The 8,606-nt window shown below is 34.3% G+C and overlaps 1 protein-coding gene across 2 annotated transcripts in view; it reads left to right on the top strand.

Annotated features, from left to right (window-relative positions):
* Nucleotides 1–2,055: 2,055 nt before the first annotated feature.
* The window catches only part of LOC113240653 (alpha-tocopherol transfer protein-like), a 58,399-nt gene continuing 51,848 nt past the window's right edge, over nucleotides 2,056–8,606 (top strand). Inside the window, exon 1 of one of the 2 annotated variants that reach the window (XM_026478008.1) lies at nucleotides 2,056–2,072. The gene's annotated coding sequence lies outside the window, so the exon portion shown is untranslated. Of the gene's footprint in view, nucleotides 2,073–2,095; nucleotides 2,173–8,606 lie in introns of those variants that run through there. The other variant, XM_026478007.1, reaches the window with a different exon arrangement.

The raw sequence follows: 8,606 nt of genomic DNA, 5'->3' as shown, positions 1-8,606 counted from the left end.
GACTTCTCACGTTTTCCGAGAGTTGTGAACCTTCTTCGACGTGCAGGTTTGATACGATGTTTTCCTTCACGTTAAGCTGTTGGTAAGTTTCAAATTGAATTTCGCAAATAAATTCCGAGAAATAAGGTACGAGGCCGGATTCGTACCCACTTTGGGAGGCGGTAGGTCAACCATTAGGCTACTAGACTATTTTTTTATTTTATATATTATTTTTAATATTTTATGCATTTACACTATCAAATTACATTAAATACTTTATATTATAATTATTAATACAAAGATCGAACACTCAGAAAAAATTCCTTCGATCCGGTCGGACTCGAAGTCGGTCGAAGGAATTTTTTCTGAGTGCTTTTTCTGAGTGTTCGATCTTTGTATTAATAATTATAACAAACTAGTGGAGTAATTTCACAAAAAATAATTGAATATCAATTCAATAAAAATTTAATTAATACTTTATATTAGTTTTATATGTAGTAGCAGTAGAGTTTCTTGTGAAAGAGTTCGTCCAGGGAATAAAGGCCACCTTACTTATTTCTGCCACCAAGCGGTAATGTCAGCATTACTGTGTTCAGGTTTAAAGGGTAAGGGTGCTGGTGAAATTACAAGCACATGGGACTTGTCAACGTACGAGTATGTCTCAGGGTGACTGGCGCAGTGGCAGTGCCACTCAGATCTTTGCGATTTAAAGCTCTGTGTGGCACTGCAACTGTTATGGACAGGCGTGTAGCTTACCATCAGGCGCGCGACTTGTTCGTCCCGTCACTAGATATTATAAAAAAAAAAATATGGAGCCCGATAGAAACCTCCCCGCATTTCTTTCCTGTACATATGATGTACTCTGGGCAAAAATCGGCGAGTACCTTATGCCGATTGACATTGGCCAACGATATGATAAAAAGAAGAAAAGAAGAAGAATTTTTTACGTGTGTGCAATTTTAAATTTTAACTAAGCATATACATTTCGGGGAGTGTGAGCAGGAACTTTTCAATGTGGTTGCACCCTCACCGTTCCTCCTTCGGTCGACTAGAAGGTCCGGAACACTCCATCCTTATGTCGTTCATACACCATCCCTTCGCACTAAGCGCTTTGCTTCCTCCTTTCAGATGCGTACGGTAAATGAATGGAATACTCCACCGGCATCTGTGTTTCCCGAAAAGTACAATTTGGGGTTATTCAAGGCTAGAGTGAATAGGCATTTTTTAGGCAAACGCTTACCATCGTCTGTCACATCGTCCCTTAATATCAAGTGACCATTGCGACCAAGCGTGTGTCTATTATTTATAAAAAAGGTACAATAAATCAGCATTTTGGTATAGTGAATATTTTAACTATAATTGTAACACATATAAAAACAACGTAACATGCAATCTTTTGTGTAATCATATATCTATCTCAAAATCATCTATTTCGTCAGGAACATAGTTTAAAAAAAGAATTATACCGGCCCATTATTATCGTGTAACACATATTTACCAATGGCTCTGTCCATTCATAATAAAATACAACATACTCTGAATAGAAGTGTGTTATATTTTAGACTCCAATTCTCTAAAATCAAATAAGTACGTGCGCAATTCTGTTGGTATGTCAAGTAGATAAATAAATGAGATGGCAAGAAGCAGCAACATTAATTAATCACGTCTGTTTATATATAATGAAAGAGTTTATCTTTTCACAATCTTTCCATACGGAAGTACAAAACATATCTAGGCACATATTTTAGATGCAAATAACATTCCATTTGCTATTATGACGTATTCTGAAGCCTATCTGTAAGGTTACAAATACAATAATGCATACATATTGAAAATAGTAGTATGATCACCATGGCTCTGAGTCATGGGAGACTTTTTGTCGAGATTTAGTGAGACCGCGCTTATCTTATCTGTTTTTAGAACTGCCAAATTTCAATAGCATCAGATATCTACGTAACACATTATGACACATTATTTTGTATCACTAGAAATAAATGTTGCATAAAAACGTCATTATGTCATTGTTTGTTCAACTACCAGGCCGTGTGTCAGCTAGGTGCAGCATTTCTCAACCACACTGAGAGAGTGGCGAGGTCAGTTATCGCAAAGATACAAGCGTCGGCAGACGCTATTAATCGTCTTAGAACGTATTAAGTTTGTTTTAGTGTTAGTGCCTCTTGCGAATTGTAAACCGTGAGTTGTTTTTTTCTTTCATTTAATACCTCGAACAAGACCTGGCTGAATAGGTCGTCTATTTTTTTTTTCAACGCGTATTTTATTTGTATCAATTTTCAAATTTGGAATTTGTACGTGTTCGTTTTATTTTAATAATATTTGTCTTTATTGTAAATTTACTTTGGCTGTGAATTATCGGAACTTAAATTTGCATAATATAATTTACTATTTAATTTATATGATAGAAACTTGTTCCGTCGAGTATGGGATTTCGAAACCTAGGCTTGGGTTCGGTCAGTTTATGCAACTGGCAGATTGGTCATTTCCAATTGCGAATCTATATACATTTTATGTTAATCGTACAACAAAATTTCCGTACGAACTACGAAAAATGACTCTAAAAAGCATTGCTAGCGTAATTTCTGGCGTAAAAACATGAAAAAATCTTTATTTCCTTGCAAAAACTTTGCAGGTCAGGATATCGAAAACTTGAAATTTGCATACCATTAAGGAAACCTACAAATTTTCTGGTTTCTCCTTATTTAAAAACAAAAAAGAACGTTATATTTCAAATTAAAAGTACATTGGAACCAAAATTGTACAAACGAATGATAAAAACCTACAAATATGTAGATTTGCTAGATTATGTGAACACCATTAAATTCCTATGTAAATGGGCGGCTATGTAAATACCAATGTGGCTGTCCACAAAAGCAAACTTCTGGGGTATAGCCACTCTTTTCTACATACCTGCTGCTCAATTAAACAAAAACCTATATTGTTAAACCAGAAATAGAAAAATAGAACCTTTTTAAATGTGTTACCTAGATTGTCACTAATTACAGATTATCATCGAAGATAGTGCAATTACGCGTAACTAGCATTGGATTATGAGTTTCCATTTTGGTAGTTTAGTGGCCAAATTAAATCGGCGTAAATACGACATTTACCAACCAAATTAGTGTGATTTACGAGAATCTATTGTTATCAGTCCGTAGACAACACAAATTAATGTTTACTGTTCAAAAATGAAAGCCATAGCCATTGTAATACCAAAGTAATAACGTTAAATCCCTTTGTAGTAATTTGGTTTAGTGCAGAATAAATACAAGACGTAAAACATAATTATTTGGGCACCCTACATTTACTTACTCAATATACGTGCGAGATACATCTTTGCATACAACGAGCTAGGTTTGCTTCAACAAAAATCAATAAAACTGAACTATGTGAAAATGCGCAGTTGAGGTATTTTTATGATACCAAGTGGCGGGACGTGGTAAGCGACACGCCTGTCCATAACAGTTGTATTGCCTCTCAGAACTTTAAACGCAAAGATCTGAATGGCACTGCGTAGCGCACGTCACCAATCCCATTTGCCTGTAATTTCACGAACACCATCACCCTTCAAAACCGTATTGTAATAATGCTTAAATGACTGCTGCTTACTGCTGCTGGACGAACTCTTTCACAAGGTGCTCTACAGCTACTAAACGTTTAAAGAAGGTTTTCACCCTAAGATGGCCACATCTTATTGCCTTTGAGAGACAAGCAAGATACCATAGCATATTAAACGGACTCAATGCGAACATTTGCAAAATAAAAATATAACGTAAAAATATGACGTCATATGTTTCTTTATTAAAAATCAAATTATATATTGAAATACTGGTAGCATATGGACACCTACTTTATGACTGGTAACACATACCAGGTAGAATTAATAACATACAACGTAAACACCTACTGAGTAAACAGTTTGTTTATGTCTAGCACATATTATAAGCTTAAATATTGTGACGATACTGACCTCCTATATCAACATCTCACCTTTTTATGTTCTTCTTTTATGGTTACTGGCCACTTGTTCTTGAAATTTTGAATCGTTCTCGAATTTTCTGTTTCTTCACTATCCTAGCGTTTGTTCTATCTGTTGTCATTTCCATGAAAATTTTTGAAACTAGACGACATGCTCATAAATCACAAATAGGCTTCATTTCCTTTTTGTAAAACCACGTCGAAAAAGTCACGTCGATTATTATTAAAATTATACTAGTTATTTTTAGGCCCTTTTGGAGTGAGTATTTTTATTTTTAGTTACTTTCATAGGGAATATTTTACAATTTTATTGTTTGCTACACATTGACTTACAAATAAATGGACGACGGGTCTAATACAAAAACCACGAAAAAAATGTCCCAAGTCAACCTATTCGAAATTTAAATTGTAATGTCATCGCAGTATCGCGCTGTCAGTAGAACAAATGAAGACTAAAGCGGAGTTTGGCGCTCTGTATACGATTTTAGCGCCTTACAAGTGCGGACACTTTTTAGCGCGGACCCGACGTCCATATAATTATAAGTCAATGTTGCTACAGCTTTCTTTTCCTCTTATATCATCTCTTACAATAAATTTTCTTGACCGAGTGTTCTGCATTATCATTTCGCTAAGGCTAAGTTACATTACTAGCACCGTAACTAGATTTAATGAATTATAAAGGGTTATTTTTAAAATCCTAACAACCTCCCAGGACTATCGTAAACAACAACTTTAGTTCAATTAATTTTCATAATGCATCAGATTTTACTTTTATACAATAAAACAAACTTTAAAAAAAATCAACCAATTTCAAAAACCACACAAAGTCACTACACTAAAAAGCGAAAAATATTTTATAACTTGAGGATTTTGCTCAATTTCCATGGAATCCCCTCATCAGATTCTGATTTGCTGACAATGGGACCACCTCGATTATATACCCTTTCAAACAAAGAAAAAATTTTCAAAATCCGTCAATTGTGACGGAGAAATCGGTGAACATACATAAAACATTCATCACCCGAAAGTTGAGTCTTCCTTTTAAAATTTAAAATAAAAATATTTAAGTAACAAAAAGGACCAAAGGTCAGAGTTGTTGAGGAGGACCACAGAAATCTTATTTAGATTTCTGTGAGGACGCTTGCACGATTGATACCAAAATTAAATATAGACCTAAAAAGTGTCAGATAGTACAACAAAAACTTAAAAGTTTATTTTTGGTAAATTTATTGTATGTTTAGTAAAAAGTCATGAAACAATTATTAATTATGCATACAAATACTCCTGTATATATGAAACACCGATAACGTCGTCCATTATGCTACATACTTAGGACAAGTTAATTAGACCCTTCACTTTCTCAATTGGTAGGTTAATTATCTCTTTTTTCATAATTTTATATTATAATTGCACAAATTGTTAAATCAGATTCGAAACGGAAGCAGCAGCGATAATTGAGTTACATAAAGGTTTTTTAAACGAAATATTTAAATTAATGAAGTAAACATAACAAAGAACGTAAAGCTAATTAACACTGAAGATTAAGCGACTTACATAACTACGGTGCAACGGTAATATGATGTATTTTTGAATAGATGTAATCGTAAACTAAAAAAAACAAAATTAGGTTGTGGTTAAATTTGTCGGTTTTTCTTTTTAATAATTTGAATAAATGAATGAAATATATATTCTTTGTTGTATATTTAAAATTATAATGACAATAGAACAGAAACGTAAGTAATAAACGGAATAAGCCAGATGCTCAATACGCGACGCCTTATAGATATGTAACAATTTCGTTGAAAAAAATTCTTGAGGTCCGCTAGTTCGTTCCGTGGTTTAGTTGGTTAGCGTCTGCCACGGTTTGCTAGAAGACGTAATTATTTGTTTTTATCTATTCAATGTTGGTAATGTTATGCGTATCTATCACAGACAATATAATCTATAGTCGGCGTGCATACAAGAACTATTTATGTCTTTTTATACAAATGTTTAGTGTTAGCTCTACGCATATTAATAAATACTAGATCGATTCCGTGTTCAGCAATTGGAAGGACCTAACAAAAACCTCCGTCACTTGATTTACCACTCGTCTAATCAAATAAAAAATATTGTATGAAGATTGACCATTTTAGTTTGAGCAAAGCAAACTAAGACGAACGTGTTGTATAATTAAGGTCAGATTTATTAGAATTATGAGATAATCCTTTGGCAAACTTGTGTCACATCCTGAAATGGTGTAGCTAATGAAATTAAATTACTTTAGAGAATGTTTGTTATATTGTTGTCGGAACTTTATACATATAATCTAATAGGTCACATGTCATATTTTTAGTAGCACTAGATCTCCTTGTGGAAATGTTCGTCTAGGAACATTGACTTACAATTATATGGACGTCGGGTCCGAACTTATGGGGCGTTAAAATCGTATACAGAGCGTCATTCACGCTTTAGTCTTCGTTTGTTTGACTGACAGCGAAGCAAGCAAAATTAGACAGTACTGGGATGACGTTACAATTTAAAAGCTTTTTCATATTCCTTTACATCACTACGTTTAAATGGGTTGACTTGGGACATTTTTTTCGCGGTTTTTGTATTAGACCCGTCGTCCATTTATTTGTAAGTCAATGTCTAGGAAAGTAATGCTTGTTGCAAATTTTAAATAGGGTAACTTCGTCAAATTAATCAACAAAAAATACTTATGATCAATACAGAGTACTAAAAAACCGACCTCAAAACTTCGTGGAATTACGTCCAGTTGCCAAGTTTTATTGACACCGGCTTACCGGAAAGTGCGCGAAACCGGATTTATTCCCTAGTTTGCCAACTTTAGAGGTGGAATATTTTCTTCAAGTTTAAATGGGATCACTACTGAGGTACCCTCTTTCCAACAAAAAAGAGTCATCAAAAGCGGTTCAAAACGTTACACAAAAATTGCAAAAAGTTTCTTACGAATTTCGATTCAGAACGGTATGTTCTGTATTTATTTATTTAACTGCCTGAGAAATATTTGTATATCCTACATTTATATTGTCTATGTGTGTGCCCTTGGCACCCGCGATACAGGGTTTCCCTAGTGCGGGTCTATAAAAAAGAATGCGTTGTAAATCATTCATTTCGATTATTAATACAAAGATCGAATCGAAAAATTCATTCAATTCGGCTGGTTTCGAACCAGCGCCTTCACCATACCGTAGCTGACGTTCTCCCAACAGAGCTATGGAACGAACCAGTAGGCCTTACGAAATTGTCTATTTGCTTGTTGCAGATCTTTGCTGTTAATGTTTTTTATTTCATATATTTTAGTAAATTTTTTAACGTACGTCCTTTAACAACATAAGAAATGAAGTATGTCACATGTACATTCTTCTATTCACTAGCTACTTACTGACCGGCTTAACTTGTTAGTCGTAGTTTTGCAACAAAATTTTACTCCTTATACACTGGTGTAACGTTTGATTTTGTGTATTGCGCGGTAATGTTTCAAACAACGTTCACAAAAAACGACGTTTCAATGACCAAAACTTACTAATTTATTTATTTATTTAGATACACCATCTGAACACAGGTACAGCCCCAAAAAATTTCTATATTACTTTTGATTAAAGTGACCGTACCTACCAACCCTTAGGGTACACGAGAAGGGCACTATAACCTGGGCGTACACAGGTACACAGGAGCCTCACAAGTTCAGGTCACCCCAGATCAGCCAGTTGTCACAGACCTCCGTCGCTTGACTTCTCAATTCGAGTGAGGTTTTTTGTGTATGTTTTGTGTGTATATTACGCGGAATTTGTCAACCGATTTTTTGTGACCTCAGTGTTGATCCCATTTAAATTTGAAGAAAATATTTGACCTTTAAGGGCAACTTAAGGGATGAATCCGATTTCGCGCGCTTTTCAGTAACCGATTCCAATAAAACTTGGCAAATAGATGTAATTCCACGAGCCAATGAGGTAGGTTTTTTATAAGAAAGTTATAATGTCTTATAAATTTTAATCCAGTATGTTGTACCATTACAGGCATATACAGCAATAATGCAACATAATATCAAAAATTTTCATTTAAAAGAATATAAAAAATTATGTATACAAAAACAGAAAACGAAAACTACTATATAAAAAAATTACCAAACTAAACCTCTAAAACTCCATCCTTAAAGCAATTGTGATATTCCGGTTGAAGTTATACATATAATGAATTGGGAAAGATATATATACATATATACTAATCATGCGAACTCTATTACACATAATGTCTGTACAGAATACTAAAAAGCCCACCTTAAAAGTCATTAAACGCCCTTGCTACCCTTCTGATGTACCTTCTTTCCAACAAAAAAAGAATCCTCAAAAGCGGTTCACAAATGCAGTAGTGAGAATTATCACGGAACATACATACAAAAAAACACACAGTCTAATTGATACCTCCTCCTTTTTTTTAAGTCGGCTAAAAATGTGTTTGTACGACGAAGCCAAACTGACTGACTTTCATTTGTCACCCTTAGGAAATATTTTCTTCAAATTTTAATGTAACCGGTACTGATTATACCCCCTATCCAACAAAAAAAGAATCTTCAAAATCGATTCACTAATTTCGGAGTAAACACCTAATACACAATGGACATGTTGTCT

Source organism: Hyposmocoma kahamanoa, unplaced genomic scaffold, assembly GCF_003589595.1.
Source record: "Hyposmocoma kahamanoa isolate Upper Pololo Valley unplaced genomic scaffold, ASM358959v1 160, whole genome shotgun sequence".
Lineage (NCBI taxonomy): Eukaryota > Metazoa > Arthropoda > Insecta > Lepidoptera > Cosmopterigidae > Hyposmocoma > Hyposmocoma kahamanoa.
Note: the sequence above shows the minus strand (reverse complement) of the source record. Positions and strands in the feature narration are given on the sequence as shown.